We start from the raw sequence: 27569 nt of genomic DNA, 5'->3' as shown, positions 1-27569 counted from the left end.
ATTCGATAAATGGTTGATTTAGGTGCTATCTTAAAGGCAGCAATGTCCTTGCCTGTGAAGCACCTTTGATGCAATGCAATGATGACTGCATGTGTTGCCTTGGAGGTAACCACGATTAACAGAAGAAAACTTCAAGCACCCCCAAACTTTTAAAGCAACCAGTCTGTTTAAACATTTATCATAACTCTAACTGACGTTCTTGTTTCAAAAGTGTTGCACAAGCATGGAGAAAACAAGGCTTTATTGTCACAAACAGCAAAATAGACGACGTTCAGTAGCGCAAGAGTCTTAACTCTTGGCTTTCAAGTTCGTGAATGTGAAGCACTAGACTCGGGCACTTGTGGGGGCTAAACAAAGGTCAGGTGAGTAGGGTAACTAATAAAATGGTGACTGAGACAGCAGGAGTAAAGGAGTGTCATGAAAGGTGTGCGTCGAATAATGGGGCTGGCTGGATAGCAGCCAGGGTGTGACACTAATAACCATAAATCTTGCAGGGTAACATTTTTTTTCAGTAAAAAAACAAAACAAAACTTACACCAAATAAAGATCATGAACCCATAATGTAGTAACAGCTACAGAAATATATTCTTTAAAAAGTCATTTAAACTTAGCTTCCAGTGTGTATGAAGATGGGTATATGTATGAAACTAAAAGTGTATGACATATCACGTAACAAACAGTTGTGCTACTTTCGTCATTTTCTTCCTTTGAGTGACAGAACGGCTCCTTTGCTCTTGATCTAGCCACTCCCATAACACGCAAGTTTGTACGCAATAGAGAGACAGTGACAACGATGACCACTGATAAACGCAAGTGAGGAAAACAGGGGCAGGGTTTTGTTGGCTAACATTTTTGTCTCCTGAATATAAGAAGGCAGTTTTAAAACCTGTCAATGAGAGCTTAAACAGCAGCAAGCTACATACTATCATCACGCATTTCCAAAGACAAAAGCATTTTGACTTGAGTTTTCAAAGTTTTACTTGCATGGAGTGGTGAGTAAATCTTTTGCAATACATTTAAAAGTAGTATGATTAAATAATTTGAAATTTTTTTTAAAATGGGTCATAGATTGAAAATGATTGAGCTCAACTTTCAAAGTGAAAAATAATGATTTATACAGTTTACCAGTGCCATGACATTTGAATATTAAATATTTGATATTTAGCAGTGAATGTTTCTGCAACATATTTAAACAGTAATCTTATTACAATCTATGATGTGTAACATTTGGCTTAGAAAAACATAGTTAATTTCCAGTTAAATGATTTCATACTTGTAGACAATGAGACTGGAACATGTCTGAATGCTGCTTCTCAACCTCTTTTTTCAGGCCAATGAAAGAAATAAGGATGATCATGATTTTTCTCCTAATTGGTAAGTGAAATTGCATAAACGTCAGCAGGATAAAACAAAAATATTGATCTTTAGTCCATTAAGATAACTCGTTGATTTAATAATCAAAATGTTATATTCATCATCAGGAGCTCAAATCAAAACTATGGCTGGGCAGCCTATTAGTCAAGCTCCAATAACATCAAATGCTGCAGCATCTGTGAGAACAGACATGTCAACAACGATGACAACGACTGGTTTCGTCAATACGGCCTCTGTAAAAACTGCTCAAAAGACGCCTGCTCAAGCCGCGTTCACAGGCAGTGCAAATAATTCTGCAGCACCTCCACCTGCTGCTTCTGACTCTACTCCAATGGATTTCTCAATTCCAAATACAGTATCCACAAGGACTCCTGCTACTGACATAACAGTTACATTTATAACTGATGCTGCATCTTTCAAAACTGCAACTTTGATGCCCATCAATTTTGCTGTGGCTAACTCCACAATAGTTCTGTCTACGGCTGTTGCAACTCCTGCTTTGACAGCTGCAGCTGTGGCGTCTGTTGCCACAACAACCACAGATCCTCCTGCTGCCGCCACTACTACTGTTATAGCTATGGATCATGTAAATCAGATGGCAAATTCATGTGAAATAGCCTGTCGGACGAGTGCTATAATCACTATGTGTCTTGCCATTATTTCACATCTACTGAGCAATTAGCTATGTAGGTATGTGCTTACCCATCAAATGCTAACCAACATGGTCATAACATTCATTCATACAATCATTTGTTTATTGCTGCATTATCTTTTTTCATTGAGCTCTGAAGCACTGTACAAGATTATTTGAAGATATATGAAGTTGTTTTCTAAGTACATACATTTATTAAGTTTATTTAAACTGTGCAATGTATTATGTATGTAATGTACAAAACACTGTATATAGTTTTAATGTTAGCACTTTTAAATTGATCTCTGGAGATTTATTATATTTATTTATCACACAGCGGGCTGTGTAACAAACAATGCAACATGCATCAACTTTAAGTAATACACTAAAAATGCTTGTTCCATTGCATTTACTTTCGTTTATTTTCCAAGTATGTTTTATTAACAGTTTTTTCTGTTATATGAAAGTGTTCTGACTATTGATCAATTTTATAATAGAGAGAAATACTACTATAAAGTCCAATAAATTTCTTCTTAAATAAGTTCTCCATAGTACTCTTTGTGTATACGTCAAACATAGTTGGGATACATTTAAACGTACTTTCCTGAGTAACACAGTCATTGAAGTGGCCAAGTACCTGATTACAATAATACTTTTATGATGTTCTTATGCTGTGTGAAGTAACAGTATTTCATTTTTTTTTTTTTAATGTACAGTTGTGGCCAAAGGTTTTGAGACTGACCATTTTTTTTAGATCCTTTTGTCAGAAGTTCGTCCGAACCCCCCAGCGCTGACCACTACCCTTACCTATCTACCTCGCACTCATTCCTGCTAGTATCAATTAACTCTTGCACTTGGATCCTCACTTACCTGTGTCTTGGAGTTTGTTACATTAACTTAATATTTACATTGTTGTCCCTTGGTTATCACTTTTGCCTTGTGAAATGTTGCTCCGTCATGCTGGAAAAAGCATTGTTCCTCACCAAAATGCTCCTGGATCACTGGAAGTTGCTCTTGGAGGATGTTTTGATACCATTCCTTTGCAATTAATTTCAATTAATCTGATCATTCTTCACAATCCTAAAAACTGAAGCAGCAAAATTTATATATATATATATATATATATATATATATATATATATATATATATATATATATATATATATAGAGAGAGAGAGAGAGAGAGAGAGAGAGAGAGAGAGAGAGAGAGAGAGAGAGAGAGAAACAGGACATGTAGCACTTCTAGAGTGGTTATTATCAGTTATTATCTGAATGGTTAATAACTTTAGAATAGTTAATAATGTTTAATAACCATTCAGTTAATAACTTGTACAGTAGCCTGCAACTGCTCTAAATGTGTGACATGTACATTCATTAACACAGCCACTAACTGGCATAAAAGGATCAATTATCATTACACGTCCCACTTTGTGGATTATTCCTGCTGGTACACAAGTTTTGTTTCGTTTGCAAGAGATATAATCAGCTTTACATTGGAGAAACCAAGAAAAGGCTTGCTGATCGGTTTGTTCATACTATCAGAATTAAGGATTTGTCATTCTCACTGGCAAGGTACTTCAATACTAATTGCATTAATCACATACCTGTTTGCATTGCCAGTTGTTGCTATGGTAGCACTGAAATGCAATGGCTGGAATGCAGTAATTTCTTGTGATTAAGTGAATTTTCATGGCAAAGAATGACTGCAATTAATTGCTATTCATCTGATCACTCTTCACAATCTAGTTAATGCAGATTGCCAAAATAAAGTAGCAAACTTAGTTAAAACCAAAATTTGTGCTAGTCTCAAAACCTTTGGCCACACCTGTTCTCATTTGCATAAAATTTCGAGGCTCCTTGTTCAAACTATGTACATTTACTGCTATGTGCTGCTTTTCTTCTCATTTGTGAGGAAAAAAAAATCACGAGAAAGTAAAAATGTAACACAAATAATGTTTTTTTTATGTTTATGTTGGGGTTAAACAGTCCAGCAACATTCTCTGACACAGACATTCTCTGCTTCATGAGACAGAGAATCTCTGACTGAGATTTTAGCAAAGCCATGCTGGACGATCGGCAAAGGTGTCACAGCTCACCCAAAGTACATTTTTTCAGACTCAAATTATGGTTCGGGTTTCAGGTCCTAGTGCCCCTACATCTCGGTAAAATGTGAATTTAGAGACTAGATGGCACTGTTGAATAAGATAGAATGAATGAGAAATATTTAAACAAATAATGCACGCTTATCTGGGGGTACTAAAGAACATTTTAGGGGGCGCTAAAGCACTCCTAAAACAGGCTTAACGACGCCTATAGGTTTCCTACTAAACAAATGGTTCAGCATGGAAAATGCAATAAAATAGATGCATTAACGTTTCCCTAACATTATATACATCATTAATTAACAAACCATGAACTTCAGCATTCATAAGACATAAGTAATATTAACATAGTAACCTCAGTAGACCAGTGACATCAGAGCAGATTCCATGGTCTGTAAAAAAGCTTTTAGTACTTCTTCACTAATCCCATAAAACTTCATCACTAATCCCATAGACCCTTTCACTAATCCCATAAAACCTCATCACTAATCCCATAGACCCTTTCACTAATCCCATAAAACCTCATCACTAATCCCATAGACCCCTTCACTAATCTCATAAAACCTCTTTTCAACACTGTAATTTGTGAAATGCTGCCACACAGCATAGCAGTAGTAGGGATTCAAAGCAAAGGTAAATCAGATCTAATTCACTAGCTGGCTTTCTTATTTTTTCAAGCCACTCTGTGGCTTAATAGTAAGGATATTAAATGTACTGCATGTGTTTTAAAGTTTTTAAGTTTTTGTTTGTTTATTTGTTTGTTTGCTGCCTAGTGCCGACTTCTAAAACCATAATGTGATCATGTAATCTCTTCCAGAACAGGTCTAATCTTTTTACATTGACTCTTCAACGTTAAGTTTGTCAGTGACTGCCATCAGGGACTGGTAAACAATGAAAATAATGCATGCTCTATATTTCAATAACAAAAAAACATAATAGAGTCATTTGCCAAATAACAAACATCTGAGTCATTTGTTGGAATGTAACCTAACAAACATATCCAAGGCAAGTGAACATATGTGAAATTCAAAAACCATAAACACTGTGAAGTATGCATGGGGAAAACATTCATACTTTTGGGGGAAAAAATTGCATCTTAAATGATCAGTCCCATGTTGTGATGCATAACATGTTCTCTGATAGGTACAGCCTTTGTTCTAAAGCAACTAGCACATCATGTTGATGTTAGTGGTCTTCCCCCATTTTTAACATAAACCACCTGGGAGTTTTTTTGGTAATCATCAAAACAAGAACTGTTGTCTAGATGACAGTTATTTGAGCTCTTGTTTCTTAGGCGACTGAGCCTTTTCAGGTAAAAGGAAGCAGCTTGTGTGTATGACACAGTCAGAGTAGTTGCTTGACACTTCACTAAAATTCTGTTCCTACCACTCTGGGTTTTGCTCTTTCCCATGACTTATCACGTATGATGGCATTTCACCTGACACAGCTGCATTTACAAAGGCAGAAAGTCCCTAATTGCTCTTGTATCCTCTACTCACTAAAGTATCATTCAAGATGTCCTAATAAGTCAAGTTACACAAACACTCTAAATCTTGAAAAAATATTCCACTCATAGCATGACTGATCACATTCAGGCACATGTGGAACAAATGTGAGTGAACCTATTTTGGGTGAGACAATGTAGATGTTTAGTTTTTAAGTCTACATGTGCTTGTTATGAAAACTTTAATGTAAGAAATGTAACAAGAATTATTTTCTCACATTGTCTCTCCAGTTTTTCAAGCTATGAGTTTTACTTAAAAGGTCAGTGGTGTGCTAAAATGCCGAACATACTCTACAAACATACTCAAAAACCATGCATGGTTATTTGTCAGCAAAAATGAGCACACGCAGCCAAGGCAAAAGCATATTTTCAGTGAACATATGTGAAATTTATGCACCCTAAACACTTTAAAGTATGCGTGGGGAAGAAAGTTGTAGCTCAAAATTTGATAACTTAAATATATCAAATAAATAAATAAAATAATAAATTTTACAATACAAAAGAAAAAGAATAATAAAAAAATAAAACAAAACAAAAACACCTGCAAGGTCACTGATGCAAAAGCGCCACCTTTACACAGTGCACCATGTCAGTGCTAATAGTGCCCCTTTGTGGAGAATATTCAGCTAAATGAGTATGCCTGAAGGAGTGTATGACTGAGTTGCCTAGTTTTACATAAATGGAGAAAATTAAAAAATACTGAAAAGCTGATAAAATCATATGCAAATAATAATCTATGATATAAAATAAAAAGTAACTTGATTAATATAAAGATAAGGATATGGGTACAAAATTTTATATATTTTAGACATTTATTTTACAATTTTATACATTTAATTTTTTATAAAATTTAATAACAGACAAAAGAAAAACTAAATGACATGATGAAAACTCCCAATATACAAACAAACCCCAAATACATTTTCTAGGTGTCTGTGTTGAACTCTTGAAATGTCATCACTTAAAGCCCTGTTATGAACATACAGTGGCAGAAGCATATCATTTGAATTTCTGTATGAATGGCAACGATATCTGTTCATCGTCAAAATCATATATTTAACAAATAAAGTACAGATCATTTTAAGTCACCATGTCTTTGTCGGTGAGCATAATCACACACGTGAACAATGAGCGACAAACTACAAACGCAAGGGTTTGTGTTCATACATAAGCGACCTGTTTAACAAGGTGCAGGTGTATGAGAACAAAGGGGGCTAGAAATAAAGGGGACGCCACAGAGAACTGACAACAGACAATCCCCCAGTACGTGGCCGGCCGTACCACATGATGTGTGGGATGGGGAGAATACCGTTCAACAACTTAGCCAACATGCAATTCATATCATGTGTGGCCTATGCACAAAACATTTTGCATCCTCAAATGGCAATATAGCTACTTTGATTAAAGCTGCACTATGTAAGATTTGTTTGTTAAATTTGAAAGAAGGTGCATTACTGAGTCAAGAGGGGGAAAAGAAACTGTGATACAGTGTCTTTCTGCTGCTGTGAGTCATCCTGTAAAGCAAGAAATATTCATTCAGTCAAAACAGTCGCCTAAGATTTGGTGAGAGTTTTCAGAACATGTCAGACATCTTTATGTATTAATGTCACATGCACAAGCTGAAAAAGAAAGTGAATCCAATTCAATGGCCTGGATTCCTGAGTGACATTAGTGAGGGTGCGGCTCGCAGTGCTGACCTGCACAGCTCTGAATAACGTTAGCAAGGGCCGGGCTCACAATGCTGACCTGCACAGCTCTGAGTGACGTTAGCAAGGGCCGGGCTCACAGCGCTGATCTGCACGCATCTTGCCACCCTTTCAGACAGCAGATGACTCAGACTGTGTCCCACCTTTGTTGGTTTTTCGAATAATTCTTTCCTTGAACTTAGGTGAACTCAAGTGTCATGACTACACCAGACCAACAAATAAAAATATTTCCATTTATGTTTTCAAAAGAAAGTATATTTCAGTTATGCTCTCATTATAGGGGTCTACTGCATTTTTGTTGCACTACTGCTGTGGGAAATCTTTAGATGGCCCCCTGGTATAAAGAGGTGATTTAAAACAGGACCTTCATCATCAGTGTTAGGAAAGTCAGTCATGACACTGATTAAAAATAGGCTGGTTAAAATATTCTTAGAGTCCTATGCCCTCCATTATCATGAAGGCTAAAGCAAAATGCCAAACTAAACAAACACAACCAGAAAGCTACACAAATGCACTGAGAAACATGGGGTTTTAGATCCACAGGATAATTGGGAATACAGTAGGGAACATCTGATAAGAATGAAGAGTGATAATGAATGGGGCAGAGCCAGTAACTCTAAGGATGGTAACCTGTGTGGAGACACATGCATGGGGCAGACTAGATAGGATGGGCGAAGACCTGATTGACAGGAGAGGCGGAAACAGTAAGCACATGCTGAATGTAAACAAAGGCAGAAGGGAAACAAAAACCAGTTAGAAGTTGAATCAAAAGGAATTTAGAGGAGCCCTCGCTTACTCCTCAGAGGGAACCGTAACACCCAGGATCACGAACATAGGCATGCAGCTGCTACCATAGTCCAGAAGGCGCACAAGAACTGCTCGCAGGAAGAATGTCGTTGTGCTCACTTTAGAAGAGACACTCTTATTGGAGTTCTTATTAATGCTAATGTTTTGTCAAGCATAAATTAAAAACTTGTGCACCCCGCCGGCATCCTCACGTCACTGCTGAGACTCTGCATAGTTCTAATCTGAGTGTCATAAGTGTCACATTAGCAACAAGGAGTCCTCCACCTACCACGTGATGTCCCTCTCTCCCAACAGTACAGATCTGTTGCTATGGTTACTTCTCATTGTTTTTATGCTGTTTGTCAGCGTTCATTACATGCTAAAGAATGCCTCGGTATGTTCCAGGTTGTGATTGCTGAGATTGTGTTATAGTATTTCCTTTGTCTGCACCTTATCATAATAGTGTTTCCATTGGACTTGCGTGTTAATGTATGCCCTCTGTGTTTTTCTAGTGCTATCTGTGATGTCTAATAGGCACAGTTTACGCATTCAGATTCATCACTCCCTCAGAAACCTCACAATGCAATTGTCCTAGTGTTTTTTAAAGATCTGCATATGCACTCATATACAATACATATGTACACACAACAAGCCACTAATCATCTCAATTTAAATTCATAGAACACTAAGATAAAAACTGTTGTAGTTTTGCCATTCTGAATTTAACTGATTCATATCTCAGCTACAAGATTGTCTACTTTATTGATATTTGTGCTTAATTTTGAGAGATAATAGTACAAGATTTTGTAAATCGCTCTGGATAAGAGTGCCTGCTAAATGGCGTAAATGTAAATGTAAGATCCCATATTCAAATGTTACAACTAGAATGAACATTAGACCTTTACAACAACACAATAACACATAGGTAAACAAGAAACAACTAAGCAGCCAGAATATGAGCAAAGACAAACTATTGAAAAAGAATGTACTAATACGGCTCACAAAATATAGGTTTATCTTCAAATTTACATTGATATTCTGCGGTTTTCAGTATTTCATTTTAAACCCGCCTCACAGTACACAGCCAAAGCAATAAAATGTGGCACATTGACCAGCTACTTACTATCTAAGTAGCCAACATCTTGTTTCATTAATAAGAAAAAAAAAAGTGACACCCTCAGTTCAGTTTAGCACTTCCTATATTTAAATGGTTGTGGAAGAAGATAGACATGGCTAAGGGCACTGCCAAAGTCCCCAAGATTCTCAGACAAGAGTGTAGTAGAAATGATCACATTTTTCTCCCATAACGTCATGTTTTTGCTGCAAAATAAACAGCAGTGTGTCATTGTGATTTTAAAGCAACCCCTTTCTTTTTTTTAGCATTTTTTACAAAAATATGAATGATACAGATCACAAAACATATAACAATAGAAATGTTTGCTGTAATAGGAGTATCTTAGTCATGAGAATCAGTTCACACAGGGAGTAATGTCAGTTATTTTCATCATGGAAACATGCCACAACTCTCGTATTAGGTTATCATATTGAACATTCAAGAATTTAAAACTATTTTAAAATGGACTGACTGACTGATTAACAATTGTTGTGAAGATGACCCATCACTTAAAAAGGGTGAAACATTTAACAGAGTAAGATAAAGAAAATCAAAATCACATTCCTTTATTTAAATTTTTTTTTAAATCAAAATTAATGAAGCAGCCACCTTCACATATAAAATGACTTCAGTATTTAATAAGGTTTAAATCATAATGATTCTCATCCTCCACAGCCTTCATCAGAAAAACAATAAATGAAGTCACAGTCTTGCCAAATTGCAATAATGAAGTCAACTTGGGCATTAATGATGCTGTAATAACAAGGATTTTGATGAAAGAGAAGTCTGCTGCTTTCTTTCCATTTTTATTTGTGTTTTACCTCTTTCGATCAGTTTGTTTTGTTTGTTAGTTTGTTCTGAAACTCTATGAACATTGGTATGCAAGTACACCTTGAATAAGATATTTTCTGTCTTACATCTCCATCTAGTGACCAGAATGCAGAAGGCACTCAGGGTTTCCAGATCACTCCACATCTCATAAGTAAAACCTGTTTTCACAAGCAATCCAGCAAAGATCACATATTTTAACATGCGCATATATATAATTTTTTTTTTTAAATCAGATTTTAAAACAGCATGAAAAAATGACTTGCTCCACCAGAATATATTTTCTCCATGTGAACTCCATGTAGAATCTCTGTTTTAGGTCCTCTAAAGCTCTTTACAAGGCAGTAAGAGAAGTAAATTAAAACTAAATTAAAACAAAGTCAGTTAACCCACATTAAACACAAAGGACTCCCAAGTTTGTTGATCAGGTGATGACCGATATTTCCAGCATTTATAATGTGGACCAAAACAGATTTTTTTTTCAATTTTTCAAATGATACAGATGGTTTATTTAGGGTACATGGGGTGCAGTATATACAAAGTTTGCTGCCATATTTTTTGTCATATCTACCTTAGTGCCAGTGGAACCATCAAAAACATGTAATGGAATCTGTCCAGACACAGGAGAATTCGCACAAAAAAACCCACCTAACAGGGGGGGGGGGGGGGGGGGATAAAATAAAGAAGAAACAACCTCTTGATAAACATACTTATTTTGTATCTGTTTGGATTTAAATGTGGAGACTGATTTGTGTACAAACAAATAAACAGAAACCACTACTGGGTGCAAATTTGAAGGAAAGACAGACTGGTGTATTAGTCCATTACATTATTTACATTAGATTTTCTTTCACTTCATTACATTATTATTTCTGGAGTTTAAAATATATATATATGAAAAACCCCCATCCTGAAAGTCTACAGTTACCTAATACATGCTTTTGTAGAATAAATAAATGATGGAATTAATATAGAGAGATCGAAACAACAGGGGAGTTATAAAGGTTGTGCAGGTTGAGTGTTTCACCCCAATGTCCCATGGAACAGGCTTGCCTTCCCATAGGTCAGCTCTTGATTTCCCTTAAGCTAGTGGTTTCCTAGTGGTGCTGATGCTCTTCAGGGTTAACCATATCCTGTTATCATCAACATTGTTAACCACTGGAGATGTGTGAGGGAAAAACCAAGGGGTTCCTACACTGCAGATATTTAGTGTAAAGGAAGGTTTCATAAAATGCTGACTCATGCTCTTATTTAGGTAGCTGTGTAGTACTGTATTCCAAGATACTGAAAGAGAGAAAGCTAAAAACACTTCTTGAAATGCATAGGCTACCTATAAAATTTGCATGAATTAAATTAATTGCTATATTTAAGTAATGATGAACTCAGGAGCATCACTCTAAATGTATGTATGCAAAGTGCATTTCAACAAACCTATTTCAGTACATCCATGCAAAGTTAGAAAAAGTTGATGTGTACGAGTATTAAAACATATATTGCAATGAACAGAGCACAGAAGTTCAGTATTAATCTATGGTCCCTGGTTGGGTTTTGGGAGATATCTTTATTCAGAACATGTTATTTCTCTTGGGTTTGCTGTATACTTACTGTTTATAATTCCCTATAATTCCCCTCTTCCTCAGATGGAAGACAACTAAACATTTGTTGCATTGATTTCTGGGAAGGCTAATTCTTCCACACTAGTCACTCACATTTGTGTGTTCTAACCAAACTGTTAGAACTGTAGGGGTTTCTACCAAAAGGCTTAGATAAACTGAAAATCTGTGCAGTTGCATGGAACTCTTAACTATGCAACTCCCCACAACTTCTAGAGGTCTAAAATATTTTAAAAGATGCTTATAATAGACCTAGATTGTACACTCACCAGCTGTTTTATTAAAAACACCTACCTTGGGTTTTTTGGGGAGTGTTATACCCCTTGCAACCCCTCAGTGACACTAAATGTGCAAAAGCACTGCTGTGCCTGTTAGATGTGCATCAGCTCATGTTACGCCCCTGTCCAGGCAATGAGGTCGCAAAAACATTGTGATGATGAAAGACTGGTAACTGATAGTGAAATGGTATGTGGAATAACTACACCATGGACTAGTAAATGAGGTGGAACTTGGTGCACTGAATAAAGAATTAAACACCTACCACCATGCCATTGCCCTGTTGGTATTAATGCTGTGAAAAGAATGGTCCCTGCCCAAGATAACATTGAGTCAGCTATAGTCATGCAGGCAGAGGGTGGCTCTCAAATTGCACAGGCCAATAAATGGGCTTCAGGATGGGCTACACTTACTGAATGCATCTATAAGACACCTAATGATGCAACCAGTGGGTGCGGGTTCGTTATTAAAGTGTGGTGATGTTAGGCAAAATCAAACATCCGCTTTGTAAGATTTAGATTATGACAGTGAATCTACACCGACAACCATGGAAAGATGAGGGATTTTCAAACTGCAAAGTGAAACAAAAACCCCTCTGTCCTAATGAGCTACCAAATCAAACCACATTGCCATTTCTATAAAGAAATTATTTTTAGGACCAAAACACCTATGTAGTGCTTATTTATCTACAAAACTGACCATTTTTTTTAGATCCTTTTGTCAGAAGTTCGTCCGAACCCCCCAGCGCTGAACAATACCCTTACCTCTCTACCTCGCACACATTCCTGCTAGTATCAATTAACTCTTGCACTTGGATCCTCACTTACCTGTGTCTTGGAGTTTGTTACATTGACTTAATATTTACAGTGTTGTCCCTTCTTTTTTTAAGACTTCTGCAATTTGCCTTGGCATGCTGGATATCAGCTTCTGGGAAAATCTTGACTGATGGCAACCCATTCTTGCCTAATCAGTGCTTGGAGTTGATCAGAGTTACTGTGCTTTTGTTTGTCCAGCCTCTTTTTGAGGATTGAGCACAGGTTCTCAATGGGATTAAGATCTGTGGAGTTTCCTGGCCATAGACCCAAAATTTCGATATTTTGCTCACCGAGCCACTTGGTTATCACTTTTGCCTTGTGAAATGTTGCTCAATCATGCTGGAAAAAGCATTGTTGCTCACCAAAATGCTCCTGGATCACTGGAAGTTGCTCTTGGAGGATGTTTTGATACCATTCCTTATTCATGGAAGTGTTCTTATGCAAAGTTTTGAGCAAACCCACTCCCTTGGATGAGAAGCAACCTCACACGTGAATGGTCTCAGGATGCATCACTGCTGGCATGATGCCTCACAGAACTCATGGTAGTGCTCACCTTTTCTTCTCAGGACAATCATTTGTCCAGATGTCCCAAACAGTCTGAGGGGGGCTTCATTAGAGAAAATAAATTTACCCCATTCCTCGGCAGTCCAATCCCTATACTTCCTGCAGAATGCCAGTCTGTTCTTGATGTTTTTCTTGGAGAGAAGTGGCTTCTTTGCTGCTCTTCTTGACACCAAGCCATCCTCCAAAAGCCTTTGTGTCACAGTGCATGCAGATGCACTCGCACCTGCCTTCTGCCATTTCTGAGCAGGCTCAGCACTAGTGGTGACCTGATCCCGTAGCTGCATCCTCCTTAGGAGACGTTCTTGGCACTTGCTTGACTTTCTTGATCACCCTGAAACCTTCTTCACTGCAACTGAACCTCTCTCCTTGAAGTTCTTGATGATTCGATAAATGGTTGATTTAGGTGCTATCTTAAAGGCAGCAATGTCCTTGCCTGTGAAGCTCCTTTGATGCAATGCAATGATGACTGCATGTGTTGCCTTGGAGGTAACCACGATTAACAGAAGAAAACTTCAAGCACCCCCAAACTTTTAAAGCAACCAGTCTGTTTAAACATTTATCATAACTCTAACTGATGTTCTTGTTTCAAAAGTGTTGCACAAGCATGGAGAAAACAAGGCTTTATTGTCACAAACAGCAAAATAGACGACGTTCAGTAGCGCAAGAGTCTTAACTCTTGGCTTTCAAGTTCATGAATGTGAAGCACTGGACTCGGGCACTTGTGGGGGCTAAACAAAGTTCAGGTGAGTAGGGTAACTAATAAAATGGTGTCTGAGACAGCAGGAGTAAAGGAGTGTCATGAAAGGTGTGCGTCGAATAATGGGGCTGGCTGGATAGCAGCCAGGGTGTGACACTAATAACCATAAATCTTGCAGGGTAACATTTTTTTCCAGTAAAAAAACAAAACAAAACTTACACCAAATAAAGATCATGAACCCATAATGTAGTAACAGCTACAGAAATATATTCTTTAAAAAGTCATTTAAACTTAGCTTCCAGTGTGTATGCAGATGGGTATAGGTATGAAACTAAAAGTGTATGAAATATCACGTAACATGCAGTTGTGCTACTTTCGTCATTTTCTTCCTTTGAGTGACAGAACGGCTCCTTTGCTCTTGATCTAGCCACTCCCATAACACGCAAGTTTGTACGCAATAGAGAGACAGTGACAACGATGACCACTGATAAACGCAAGTGAGGCAAAACATGGGCAGGGTTTCGTTGGCTAACATTTTTGTCTCCTGAATATAAGAAGGCAGTTTTAAAACCTGTCAATGAGAGCTTAAACAGCAGCAAGCTACATACTACCATCACGCATTTCCAAAGACAAAAGCATTTTGACTTGAGTTTTCAAAGTTTTACTTGCATGGAGTGGTGAGTAAATCTTTTGCAATACATTTAAAAGTAGTATGATTAAATAATTTGAAAATTTTTTTTAAATGGGTCATAGATTGAAAATGATTGAGCTCAACTTTCAAAGTGAAAAATAATGATTTATACAGTTTACCAGTGCCATGACATTTGAATATTAAATATTTGATATTTAGCAGTGAATGTTTCTGCAACATATTTAAACAGTAATCGTATTACAATCTATGATGTGTAACATTTGGCTTAGAAAAACAGTTAATTTCCAGTTAAATGATTTCATACCTGTAGACAATGAGACTGGAACATGTCTGAATGCTGCTTCTCAACCTCTTTTTTCAGGCCAATGAAAGAAATAAGGATGATCATGATTTTTCTCCTAATTGGTAAGTGAAATTGCATAAACGTCAGCAGGATAAAACAAAATATTGATCTTTAGTCCATTAAGATAACTCATTGATTTAATAATCAAAATGTTATATTCATCATCAGGAGCTCAAATCAAAACTATGGCTGGGCAGCCTATTAGTCAAGCTCCAACAACATCAAATGCTGCAGCATCTGTGAGAACAGACATGTCAACAACGATGACAACGACTGGTTTCGTCAATACGGCCTCTGTAAAAACTGCTCAAAAGACGCCTGCTCAAGCCGCGTTCACAGGCAGTGCAAATAATTCTGCAGCACCTCCACCTGCTGCTTCTGACTCTACTCCAATGGATTTCTCAATTCCAAATACAGTATCCACAAGGACTCCTGCTGCTGACATAACAGTTACATTTATAACTGATGCTGCATCTTTCAAAACTGCAACTTTGATGCCCATCAATTTTGCTGTGGCTAACTCCACAATAGTTCTGTCTACGGCTGTTGCAACTCCTGCTTTGACAGCTGCAGCTGTGGCGTCTGTTGCCACAACAACCACAGATCCTCCTGCTGCCGCCACTACTACTGTTATAGCTATGGATCATGTAAATCAGATGGCAAATTCATGTGAAATAGCCTGTCGGACGAGTGCTATAATCACTATGTGTCTTGCCATTATTTCACATCTACTGAGCAATTAGCTATGTTGGTATGTGCTTACCCATCAAATGCTAACCAACATGGTCATAACATTCATTCATACAATCATTTGTTTATTGCTGCATTATCTTTTTTCATTGAGCTCTGAGGCACTGTACAAGATTATTTGAAGATATATGAAGTTGTTTTCTAAGTACATACATTTATTAAGTTTATTTAAACTGTGCAATGTATTATGTATGTAATGTACAAAACACTGTATATAGTTTTAATGTTAGCACTTTTAAATTGATCTCTGGAGATTTATTATATTTATTTATCACACAGCGGGCTGTGTAACAAACAATGCAACATGCATCAACTTTAAGTAATACACTAAAAATGCTTGTTCCATTGCATTTACTTTCGTTTATTTTCCAAGTATGTTTTATTAACAGTTTTTTCTGTTATATGAAAGTGTTCTGACTATTGATCAATTTTATAATAGAGAGAAATACTACTATAAAGTCCAATAAATTTCTTCATAAATAAGTTCTCCATAGTACTGTTTGTGTATATGTCAAACATAGTTGGGATACATTTAAACGTACTTTCCTGAGTAACACAGTCATTGAAGTGGCCAAGTACCTGATTACAATAATACTTTTATGATGTTCTTATGCTGTGTGAAGTAACAGTATTTCATTTTTTTTTTTTTAATGTACAGTTGTGGCCAAAGGTTTTGAGACTGACCATTTTTTTTAGATCCTTTTGTCAGAAGTTCGTCCGAACCCCCCAGCGCTGACCACTACCCTTACCTATCTACCTCGCACTCATTCCTGCTAGTATCAATTAACTCTTGCACTTGGATCCTCACTTACCTGTGTCTTGGAGTTTGTTACATTGACTTAATATTTACAGTGTTGTCCCTTCTTTTTTTAAGACTTCTGCAATTTGCCTTGGCATGCTGGATATCAGCTTCTGGGAAAATCTTGACTGATGGCAACCTATTCTTGCCTAATCAGTGCTTGGAGTTGATCAGAGTTACTGTGCTTTTGTTTGTCCAGCCTCTTTTTGAGGATTGAGCACAGGTTCTCAATGGGATTAAGATCTAGAGAGTTTCCTGGCCATTGACCCAAATTTTCAATATTTTGTTCACCGAGCCACTTGGTTATCACTTTTGCCTTGTGAAATGTTGCTCAATCATGCTGGAAAAAGCATTGTTGTTCACCAAAATGCTCCTGGATCACTGGAAGTTGCTCTTGGAGGATGTTTTGATACCATTCCTTATTCATGGAAGTGTTCTTATGCAAAGTTTTGAGCAAACCCACTCCCTTGGATGAGAAGCAACCCCACACGTGAATGGTCTCAGGATGCCTCACTGCTGGCATGATGCCTCACAGAACTCATGGTAGTGCTCACCTTTTCTTCTCAGGACAATCATTTCTCCAGATGTCCCAAACAGTCTGAGGGGGGCTTCATTGGAGAAAATAACTTTACCCCATTCCTCGGCAGTCCAATCCCTATACTTCCTGCAGAATGTCAGTCAGTTCTTGATGTTTTTCTTGGAGAGAAGTGGCTTCTTTGCTGCTCTTCTTGACACCAAGCCATCCTCCAAAAGCCTTTGCTTCACAGTGCATGCAGATGCACTCACACCTGCCTTCTGCCATTTCTGAGCAAGCTCAGCACTAGTGGTGACCTGATCCCGTAGCTGCATCCTCCTTAGGAGACGGTCTTGGCACTTGCTTGACTTTCTTGATCACCCTGAAACCTTCTTCACTGCAATTGAACCTCTCTCCTTGAAGTTCTTGATGATTCGATAAATGGTTGATTTAGGTGCTATCTTAAAGGCAGCAATGTCCTTGCCTGTGAAGCTCCTTTGATGCCATGCAATGATGACTGCATGTGTTGCCTTGGAGGTAACCACGATTAACAGAAGAAAACTTCAAGCACCCCCAAACTTTTAAAGCAACCAGTCTGTTTAAACATTTATCATAACTCTAACTGATGTTCTTGTTTCAAAAGTGTTGCACAAGCATGGAGAAAACAAGGCTTTATTGTCACAAACAGCAAAATAGACGACGTTCAGTAGCGCAAGAGTCTTAACTCTTGGCTTTCAAGTTCGTGAATGTGAAGCACTGGACTCGGGCACTTGTGGGGGCTAAACAAAGGTCAGGTGAGTAGGGTAACTAATAAAATGATGACTGAGACAGCAGGAGTAAAGGAGTGTCATGAAAGGTGTGCGTCGAATAATGGGGCTGGCTGGATAGCAGCCAGGGTGTGACACTAATAACCATAAATCTTGCAGGGTAACATTTTTTTCCAGTAAAAAAACAAAACAAAACTTACACCAAATGAAGATCATGAACCCATAATGTAGTAACAGCTACAGAAATATATTCTTTAAAAAGTCATTTAAACTTAGCTTCCAGGGTGTATGAAGATGGGTATAGGTATGAAACTAAAAGTGTATGAAATATCACGTAACAAGCAGTTGTGCTACTTTCGTCATTTTCTTCCTTTGAGTGACAGAACGGCTCCTTTGCTCTTGATCTAGCCACTCCCATAACACGCAAGTTTGTACGCAATAGAGAGACAGTGACAACGATGACCACTGATAAACGCAAGTGAGGCAAAACAGGGGCAGGGTTTCGTTGGCTAACATTTTTGTCTCCTGAATATAAGAAGGCAGTTTTAAAACCTGTCAATGAGAGCTTAAACAGCAGCAAGCTACAAACTACCATCACGCATTTCCAAAGACAAAAGCATTTTGACTTGAGTTTTCATAGTTTTACTTGCATGGAGTGGTGAGTCAATCTTTTGCAATACATTTAAAAGTAGTATGATTAAATAATTTGAAAAAAAATTAAAATGGGTCATAGATTGAACATGATTGAGCTCAACTTTCAAAGTGAAAAATAATGATTTATACAGTTTACCAGTGCCATGACATTTGAATATTAAATATTTGATATTTAGAAGTGAATGTTTCTGCAACATATTTAAACAGTAATCTTATTACACTCTATGATGTGTAACATTTGGCTTAGAAAAACATAGTTAATTTCCAGTTAAATGATTTCATACCTGTAGGCAATGAGACTGGAACATGTCTGAATGCTGCTTCTCAACCTCTTTTTTCAGGCCAATGAAAGAAATAAGGATGATCATGATTTTTCTCCTAATTGGTAAGTGAAATTGCATAAACGTCAGCAGGATAAAACAAAATATTGATCTTTAGTCCATTAAGATAACTCATTGATTTAATAATCAAAATGTTATATTCATCATCAGGAGCTCAAATCAAAACTATGGCTGGGCAGCCTATTAGTCAAGCTCCAATAACATCAAATGCTGCAGCATCTGTGAGAACAGACATGTCAACAACGATGACAACGACTGGTTTCGTCAATACGGCCTCTGTAAAAACTGCTCAAAAGACGCCTGCTCAAGCCGCGTTCACAGGCAGTGCAAATAATTCTGCAGCACCTCCACCTGCTGCTTCTGACTCTACTCCAATGGATTTCTCAATTCCAAATACAGTATCCACAAGGACTCCTGCTGCTGACATAACAGTTACATTTATAACTGATGCTGCATCTTTCAAAACTGCAACTTTGATGCCCATCAATTTTGCTGTGGCTAACTCCACAATAGTTCTGTCTACGGCTGTTCCAACTCCTGCTTTGACAGCTGCAGCTGTGGCGTCTGTTGCCACAACAACCACAGATCCTCCTGCTGCCGCCACTACTACTGTTATAGCTATGGATCATGTAAATCAGATGGCAAATTCATGTGAAATAGCCTGTCGGACGAGTGTTATAATCACTATGTGTCTTGCCATTATTTCACATCTACTGAGCAATTAGCTATGTTGGTATGTGCTTACCCATCAAATGCTAACCAACATGGTCATAACATTCATTCATACAATCATTTGTTTATTGCTGCATTATCTTTTTTCATTGAGCTCTGAAGCACTGTACAAGATTATTTGAAGATATATGAAGTTGTTTTCTAAGTACATACATTTATTAAGTTTATTTAAACTGTGCAATGTATTATGTATGTAATGTACAAAACACTGTATATAGTTTTAATGTTAGCACTTTTAAATTGATCTCTGGAGATTTATTATATTTATTTATCACACAGCGGGCTGTGTAACAAACAATGCAACATGCATCAACTTTAAGTAATACACTAAAAATGCTTGTTCCATTGCATTTACTTTCGTTTATTTTCCAAGTATGTTTTATTAACAGTTTTTTCTGTTATATGAAAGTGTTCTGACTATTGATCAATTTTATAATAGAGAGAAATACTACTATAAAGTCCAATAAATTTCTTCATAAATAAGTTCTCCATAGTACTCTTTGTGTATACGTCAAACATAGTTGGGATACATTTAAACGTACTTTCCTGAGTAACACAGTCATTGAAGTGGCCAAGTACCTGATTACAATAATACTTTTATGATGTTCTTATGCTGTGTGAAGTAACAGTATTTCATTTTTTTTTTTTTAATGTACAGTTGTGGCCAAAGGTTTTGAGACTGACCGTTTTTTTTAGATCCTTTTGTCAGAAGTTCGTCCGAACTCCCCAGCGCTGACCACTACCCTTACCTATCTACCTCGCACTCATTCCTGCTAGTATCAATTAACTCTTGCACTTGGATCCTCACTTACCTGTGTCTTGGAGTTTGTTACATTGACTTAATATTTACAGTGTTGTCCCTTCTTTTGGTTATCACTTTTGCCTTGTGAAATGTTGCTCCGTCATGCTGGAAAAAGCACTGTTCCTCACCAAAATGCTCCTGGATCACTGGAAGTTGCTCTTGGAGGATGTTTTGATACCATTCCTTTGCAATTAATTTCAATTCATCTGATCATTCTTCACAATCCTAAAAACTGAAGCAGCAAAATTTATATATATATATATATATATATATATACACAGAGAGAGAGAGAGAGAGAGAGAGAGAGAGAGAGAAACAGGACATGTAGCACTTCTAGAGTGGTTATTATCAGTTATTATCTGAATGGGTAATAACTTTAGAATAGTTAATAATGTTTAATAACCATTCAGGTAATAACTTGTACAGTAGCCTGCAACTGCTCTAAATGTGTGACATGTACATTCATTAACACAGCCACTAACTGGCATAAAAGGATCAATTATCATTACACGTCCCACTTTGTGGATTATTCCTGCTGATACACAAGTTTTGTATCGTTTGCAAGAGATATAATCAGCTTTACATTGGAGAAACCAAGAAAAGGCTTGCTGATCGGTTTGTTCATACTATCAGAATTAAGGATTTGTCATTCTCACTGGCAGGGTACTTCAATACTAATTGCATTAATCACATACCTGTTTGCATTGCCAGTTGTTGCTATGGTAGCACTGAAATGCAATGGCTGGAATGCAGTAATTTCTTGTGATTAATTGAATTTTCATGGCAAAGAATGACTTTGCAATTAATTGCTATTCATCTGATCACTCTTCACAATCTAGTTAATGCAGATTGCCAAAATAAAGTAGCAAACTTAGTTAAAACCAAAATTTGTGCTAGTCTCAAAACCTTTGGCCACACCTGTTCTCATTTGCATAAAATTTCGAGGCTCCTTGTTCAAACTATGTACATTTACTGCTATGTGCTGCTTTTCTTCTCATTTGTGAGGAAAAAAAAATCACGAGAAAGTAAAAATGTAACACAAATAATGTTTTTTTTATGTTTATGTTGGGGTTAAACAGTCCAGCAACATTCTCTGACACAGACATTCTCTGCTTCATGAGACAGAGAATCTCTGACTGAGATTTTAGCAAAGCCATGCTGGACGATCGGCAAAGGTGTCACAGCTCACCCAAAGTACATTTTTTCAGACTCAAATTATGGTTCGGGTTTCAGGTCCTAGTGCCCCTACATCTCGGTAAAATGTGAATTTAGAGACTAGATGGCACTGTTGAATAAGATAGAATGAATGAGAAATATTTAAACAAATAATGCACGCTTATCTGGGGGTACTAAAGAACATTTTAGGGGGCGCTAAAGCACTCCTAAAACAGGCTTAACGACGCCTATAGGTTTCCTACTAGACAAACGTAGTTCAGCATGGAAAATGCAATAAAATAGATGCATTAACGTTTCCCTAACATTATATACATCATTAATTAACAAACCATGAACTTCAGCATTCATAAGACATAAGTAATATTAACATAGTAACCTCAGTAGACCAGTGACATCAGAGCAGGTTCCATGGTCTGTAAAAAAGCTCTTAGTACTTCATCACTAATCCCATAGACCCTTTCACTAATCCCATAAAACCTCATCGCTAATCCCATACACCCCTTCACTAATCCCATAAAACCTCATCACTAATCCCATAGACCCCTTCACTAATCTCATAAAACCTCTTTTCAACACTGTAATTTGTGAAATGCTGCCACACAGCATAGAAGTAGTAGGGATTCAAAGCAAAGGTAAATCAGATCTAATTCACTAGCTGGCTTTCTTATTTTTTCAAGCCACTCTGTGGGATTTCCTAATAGTAAGGATATTAAATGTACTGCATGTGTTTTAAAGTTTTTAAGTTTTTGTTTGTTTATTTGTTTGTTTGCTGCCTAGTGCCGACTTCTAAAACCATAATGTGATCATGTAATCTCTTCCAGAACAGGTCTAATCTTTTTACATTGACTCTTCAACGTTAAATTTGTCAGGGACTGCCATCTGGGACTGGTAAACAATGAAAATAATGCATGTTCTATATTTCACTAAAAAAAAAACATAATAGAGTCATTTGCCAAATAACAGACATCTGAGTCATTTGTTGGAATGTAACCTAACAAACATATCCAAGGCAAGTGAACATATGTGAAATTCCAAAACCATAAACACTGTGAAGTATGCATGGGCGAAACATTTATACTTTTGGCCGAAAAAATTGCATCTTAAATGATCAGTCCCATGTTATGATGCATAACATGTTCTGTGATAGGTACAGCCTTTGTTCTAAAGCAACTAGCACATCATGTTGATGTTAGTGGTCTTCCCCCATTTTTAACATAAACCACCTGGGAGTTTTTTTGGTAATCATCAAAACAAGAACTGTTGTCTAGATGACAGTTATTTGAGCTCTTGTTTCTTAGGCGACTGAGCCTTTTCAGGTAAAAGGAAGCAGCTTGTGTGTATGACACAGTCAGAGTAGTTGCTCGACACTTCACTAAAATTCTGTTCCTACCACTCTGGGTTTTGCTTTTTCCCATGACTTATCACGTATGATGGCATTTCACCTGACACAGCTGCATTTACAAAGGCAGAAAGTCCCTAATTGCTCTTGTATCCTCTACTCACTAAAGTATCATTCAAAATGTCCTAATAAGTCAAGTTACACAAACACTCTAAATCTTGAAAAAATACTCCACTCATAGCATGACTGATCACATTCAGGCACATGTGGAACAAATGTGAGTGAACCTATTTTAGGTGAGACAATGTAAATGTTTAGTTTTTAAGTCTACATGTGCTTGTTATGAAAACTTTAATGTAAGAAATGTAACAAGAATTATTTTCTCACATTGTCTCTCCAGTTTTTCAAGCTATGAGTTTTACTTAAAAGGTCAGTGGTGTGCTAAAATGCCGAACATACTCTACAAACATACTCAAAAACCATGCATGGTTATTTGTCAGCAAAAATGAGCACACGCAGCCAAGGCAAAAGCATATTTTCAGTGAACATATGTGAAATTTATGCACCCTATATACTTTAAAGTATGCATGGGGAAGAAAGTTGCAGCTCAAAATTTGATAACTTAAATATATCAAATAAAAAAATAAAATAATAAATTTTACAATACAAAAGAAAAAGAATAATAAAAAAATAAAACAAAACAAAAACACCTGCAAGGTCACTGATGCAAAAGCGCCACCTTTACACAGTGCACCATGTCAGTGCTAATAGCGCCCCTTTGTGGAGAATATTCAGCTAAATGAGTATGCCTGAAGAAGTGTATGACTGAGTTGCCTAGGTTTACATAAATGGAGATAATGAAAAAATACTGAAAAGCTGATAAAATCATATGCAAATAATAATCTATGATATAAAATAATAAGTAACTTGATTAATATAAAGATAAGGATACGGGTACAAAATTTTATATATTTTAGACATTTATTTTACAATTTTATACATTTAATTTTTTATAAAATTTAATAACAGACAAAAGAAAAACTAAATGACATGATGAAAACTCCCAATATACAAACAAACCCCAAATACATTTTCTAGGTGTCTGTGTTGAACTCTTGAAATGTCATCACTTAAAGCCCTGTTATGAACATACAGTGGCAGAAGCATATCATTTGAATTTCTGTATGAATGGCAACGATATCTGTTCATCGTCAAAATCATATATTTAACAAATAAAGTACAGATCATTTTAAGTCACCATGTCTTTGTCGGTGAGCATAATCACACACGTGAACAATGAGCGACAAACTACAAACGCAAGGGTTTGTGTTCATACATAAGCGACCTGTTTAACAAGGTACAGGTGTATGAGAACAAAGGGGGCTAGAAATAAAGGGGACGCCACAGAGAACTGACAACAGACAATCCCCCAGTACGTGGCCGGCCGTACCACATGATGTGTGGGATGGGGAGAATACCGTTCAACAACTTAGCCAACATGCAATTCATATCATGTGTGGCCTATGCACAAAACATTTTGCATCCTCAAATGGCAATATAGCTACTTTGATTAAAGCTGCACTATGTAAGATTTGTTTGTTAAATTTGAAAGAAGGTGCATTACTGAGTCAAGAGGGGGAAAAGAAACTGTGATACAGTGTCTTTCTGCTGCTGTGAGTCATCCTGTAAAGCAAGAAATATTCATTCAGTCAAAACAGTCGCCTAAGATTTGGTGAGAGTTTTCAGAACATGTCAGACATCTTTATGTATTAATGTCACATGCACAAGCTGAAAAAGAAAGTGAATCCAATTCAATGGCCTGGATTCCTGAGTGACATTAGTGAGGGTGCGGCTCGCAGTGCTGACCTGCACAGCTCTGAATAACGTTAGCAAGGGCCGGGCTCACAATGCTGACCTGCACAGCTCTGAGTGACGTTAGCAAGGGCCGGGCTCACAGCGCTGATCTGCACGCATCTTGCCACCCTTTCAGACAGCAGATGACTCAGACTGTGTCCCACCTTTGTTGGTTTTTCGAATAATTCTTTCCTTGAACTTAGGTGAACTCAAGTGTCATGACTACACCAGACCAACAAATAAAAATATTTCCATTTATGTTTTCAAAAGAAAGTATATTTCAGTTATGCTCTCATTATAGGGGTCTACTGCATTTTTGTTGCACTACTGCTGTGGGAAATCTTTAGATGGCCCCCTGGTATAAAGAGGTGATTTAAAACAGGACCTTCATCATCAGTGTTAGGAAAGTCAGTCATGACACTGATTAAAAATAGGCTGGTTAAAATATTCTTAGAGTCCTATGCCCTCCATTATCATGAAGGCTAAAGCAAAATGCCAAACTAAACAAACACAACCAGAAAGCTACACAAATGCACTGAGAAACATGGGGTTTTAGATCCACAGGATAATTGGGAATACAGTAGGGAACATCTGATAAGAATGAAGAGTGATAATGAATGGGGCAGAGCCAGTAACTCTAAGGATGGTAACCTGTGTGGAGACACATGCATGGGGCAGACTAGATAGGATGGGCGAAGACCTGATTGACAGGAGAGGCGGAAACAGTAAGCACATGCTGAATGTAAACAAAGGCAGAAGGGAAACAAAAACCAGCTAGAAGTTGAATCAAAAGGAATTTAGAGGAGCCCTCGCTTACTCCTCAGAGGGAACCGTAACACCCAGGATCACGAACATAGGCATGCAGCTGCTACCATAGTCCAGAAGGCGCACAAGAACTGCTCGCAGGAAGAATGTCGTTGTGCTCACTTTAGAAGAGACACTCTTATTGGAGTTCTTATTAATGCTATTGTTTTGTCAAGCATAAATTAAAAACTTGTGCACCCCGCCGGCATCCTCACGTCACTGCTGAGACTCTGCATAGTTCTAATCTGAGTGTCATAAGTGTCACATTAGCAACAAGGAGTCCTCCACCTACCACGTGATGTCCCTCTCTCCCAACAGTACAGATCTGTTGCTATGGTTACTTCTCATTGTTTTTATGCTGTTTGTCAGCGTTCATTACATGCTAAAGAATGCCTCGGTATGTTCCAGGTTGTGATTGCTGAGATTGTGTTATAGTATTTCCTTTGTCTGCACCTTATCATAATAGTGTTTCCATTGGACTTGCGTGTTAATGTATGCCCTCTGTGTTTTTCTAGTGCTATCTGTGATGTCTAATAGGCACAGTTTACGCATTCAGATTCATCACTCCCTCAGAAACCTCACAATGCAATTGTCCTAGTGTTTTTTAAAGATCTGCATATGCACTCATATATAATACATATGTACACACAACAAGCCACTAATCATCTCAATTTAAATTCATAGAACACTAAGATAAAAACTGTTGTAGTTTTGCCATTCTGAATTTAACTGATTCATATCTCAGCTACAAGATTGTCTACTTTATTGATATTTGTGCTTAATTTTGAGAGATAATAGTACAAGATTTTGTAAATCGCTCTGGATAAGAGTGTCTGCTAAATGGCGTAAATGTAAATGTAAGATCCCATATTCAAATGTTACAACTAGAATGAACATTAGACCTTTACAACAACACAATAACACATAGGTAAACAAGAAACAACTAAGCAGCCAGAATATGAGCAAAGACAAACTATTGAAAAAGAATGTACTAATACGGCTCACAAAATATAGGTTTATCTTCAAATTTACATTGATATTCTGCGGTTTTCAGTATTTCATTTTAAACCCGCCTCACAGTACACAGCCAAAGCAATAAAATGTGGCACATTGACCAGCTACTTACTATCTAAGTAGCCAACATCTTGTTTCATTAATAAGAAAAAAAAAAGTGACACCCTCAGTTCAGTTTAGCACTTCCTATATTTAAATGGTTGTGGAAGAAGATAGACATGGCTAAGGGCACTGCCAAAGTCCCCAAGATTCTCAGACAAGAGTGTAGTAGAAATGATCACATTTTTCTCCCATAACGTCATGTTTTTGCTGCAAAATAAACAGCAGTGTGTCATTGTGATTTTAAAGCAACCCCTTTCTTTTTTTAGCATTTTTTACAAAAATATGAATGATACAGATCACAAAACATATAACAATAGAAATGTTTGCTGTAATAGGAGTATCTTAGTCATGAGAATCAGTTCACACAGGGAGTAATGTCAGTTATTTTCATCATGGAAACATGCCACAACTCTCGTATTAGGTTATCATATTGAACATTCAAGAATTTAAAACTATTTTAAAATGGACTGACTGACTGATTAACAATTGTTGTGAAGATGAACCATCACTTAAAAAGGGTGAAACATTTAACAGAGTAAGATAAAGAAAATCAAAATCACATTCCTTTATTTAAATTTTTTTTAAAATCAAAATTAATGAAGCAGCCACCTTCACATATAAAATGACTTCAGTATTTAATAAGGTTTAAATCATAATGATTCTCATCCTCCACAGCCTTCATCAGAAAAACAATAAATGAAGTCACAGTCTTGCCAAATTGCAATAATGAAGTCAACTTGGGCATTAATGATGCTGTAATAACAAGGATTTTGATGAAGAGAAGTCTGCTGCTTTCTTTCCATTTTTATTTGTGTTTTACCTCTTTCGATCAGTTTGTTTTGTTTGTTAGTTTGTTCTGAAACTCTGTGAACATTGGTATGCAAGTATACCTTGAATAAGATATTTTCTGTCTTAC

At 37.0% G+C, this 27569-nt stretch overlaps 3 long non-coding RNA genes across 3 annotated transcripts; all 3 read left to right on the top strand.

Moving 5' to 3' along the window:
* Positions 1–904: 904 nt before the first annotated feature.
* On the top strand, positions 905–2527 carry LOC145657995 (uncharacterized). Its single transcript, XR_014123921.1, has 3 exons — positions 905–992; positions 1331–1374; positions 1482–2527. It is a non-coding gene; the product is annotated as an uncharacterized LOC145657995 (long non-coding RNA).
* Positions 2528–14598: 12071 nt separating this feature from the next.
* LOC145657992 (uncharacterized) lies at positions 14599–16238 on the top strand. The gene is made up of 3 exons (XR_014123918.1): positions 14599–14687; positions 15024–15067; positions 15174–16238. It is a non-coding gene; the product is annotated as an uncharacterized LOC145657992 (long non-coding RNA).
* Positions 16239–18409: 2171 nt separating this feature from the next.
* Positions 18410–19342, top strand: LOC145657840 (uncharacterized). Its single transcript, XR_014123714.1, has 3 exons — positions 18410–18493; positions 18831–18874; positions 18981–19342. It is a non-coding gene; the product is annotated as an uncharacterized LOC145657840 (long non-coding RNA).
* Positions 19343–27569: the final 8227 nt, after the last annotated feature.

Source organism: Electrophorus electricus, chromosome 5 (genome assembly GCF_041902795.1).
Source record: "Electrophorus electricus isolate QZ-2024a chromosome 5, ASM4190279v1, whole genome shotgun sequence".
In the NCBI taxonomy this organism is placed as follows: domain Eukaryota; kingdom Metazoa; phylum Chordata; class Actinopteri; order Gymnotiformes; family Gymnotidae; genus Electrophorus; species Electrophorus electricus.
This window is presented reverse-complemented; position numbering and strand designations above follow the sequence as displayed.